Below are 1,686 nucleotides of genomic sequence, written 5' to 3' on the forward strand. Positions count from 1 at the left end.
AGTCATTGTCCAACTCTCTGACGCATAACAAGTGATTGCAAAGATTATGACCTGTATCAGACGCACCTTAGTCTCCAGAGAGACACCATTACTTCTTTTAATTTCCTGGCTGCTGGTGCAAAAAGTGTTGACTGTGTAGCCAAGCTGACTAAAGCTGTGAACAATCTCAATCTCTTCACCATCCATCCTGATGCTGCCAATTGATCCAGTGGTGAGAATCTTTGTCTTCTTGATATTGAGCCTCAATCCATATTGAAGGCTGCAGTCTTGGTCCTCTGCAGCATGTACTTTAGGTCCCCCTCAGTTTCAGCAAGCAGGGTTGTGTCATCTGCATATCGCAGATTGTTGATAGATCTTCCACCAATCTTGATGCCGCATTTCTCCTCATAGAGGCCAGCCTCCCAGAGAATCTGTTCTGCATACAAGTTGAAAAGGTATGGAGACAGGACATATCCCTGGCGTAAGCCCTTCCCAATTTTGAACCATGCAGTGTTTCCTTGCTCTTTTCTGACAACTGCCTCTTGGTCCAAGTATAGGCTTCGCATTAGAATTATCAAGTATTCTGGGATTCCCGTTCTTTTCAGAGTCAGCCACATTTTGTTATGATCCACACAGTCAAATGCCTTTGCATAATCGATGAAACACAGATAGACATTCCTCTGGTACTCCCTGCTTTCAGCTAAGATCCATCTAATATTAGCTACAATATCTCTAGTACCACGACTCCTTCTAAACCCAGTCTGGACTTCTGGCAGTTCTCTGCTGATGTGCTTTTCCAGTCGTTTTTGGATAATCTTCAGTTGAATCTTGCTTGCATGTGAAATCAATGATATTGCTCTGGGATCATATGATACTTCCTGAAATATTTCAATGTAGGCTAATTATTTTTGGTACAGTGATTCTGTGTATTCCCTCCTTCTTCTTTTGATATTTCCTGAATGATTCAAGATTTTGTGCATAGCCTCTCTAAGTATTGCAACTCAAGGCTTGAACTTTCAATACTTTAATCTTGAGAAATACTAAGTGAGTTCTTTCTTCCCTTGGTATTCTCCAATTCTAATTCTCTGCACATTCCTTTATAGGTGTTTGCTTTGTCTTCTCAAGCTGCCTTTTGAAATCTTCTGTTCAGATCTTTTACTTCAGCATTTCTTCCCTCTGTTTTGGCTTCTCAGTGCCTTAATGAAATTTTCAGGGTTTCTTCTCACAATCATTTTGTTTTTCTCTTCTCTTCTCTCTTTAATAGTAAACTTGCACTCTTCATGGATGATATCCCTTATATCATCTCACAGCTCATCAAGTCTTCAATCATTGGTGTTCAGTACTTAAGATGATTTTTAAATTCAGGTGGGATAGACTCAAGACCATATTTTGATACTCATGGTCTTGTTTTAATTTCTTTCAGCTTCAATTTGAACTTGCACATGAGTAGTTCCACAGTCAGTTCCTGGCCTGGTTTTGACTGCTAATATTGAGCAACTATTTTCTTTACAGATGTTGTTAATCTGATTCCTATGTAGTATGTCTCATAAGGTCCATGTGTAAAGTCATAATTTGTGTTTTTTAAAAAGTTATTAGCAATAAATAAATCATTGAGTGTAGAACATTTGATCGTTCTATTTCTAGTCTCATTTCTGTCAAGTCCGTACTTTTTCCCTTCATTGTCTCCAACGTTTGCATTCTAATCAC

The sequence above is a fragment of the Elephantulus edwardii genome, unplaced genomic scaffold (genome assembly GCF_000299155.1).
Source record: "Elephantulus edwardii isolate Elephantulus edwardi_28Jun2011 unplaced genomic scaffold, EleEdw1.0 scaffold00470, whole genome shotgun sequence".
Classification (NCBI taxonomy): Eukaryota; Metazoa; Chordata; class Mammalia; order Macroscelidea; family Macroscelididae; genus Elephantulus; species Elephantulus edwardii.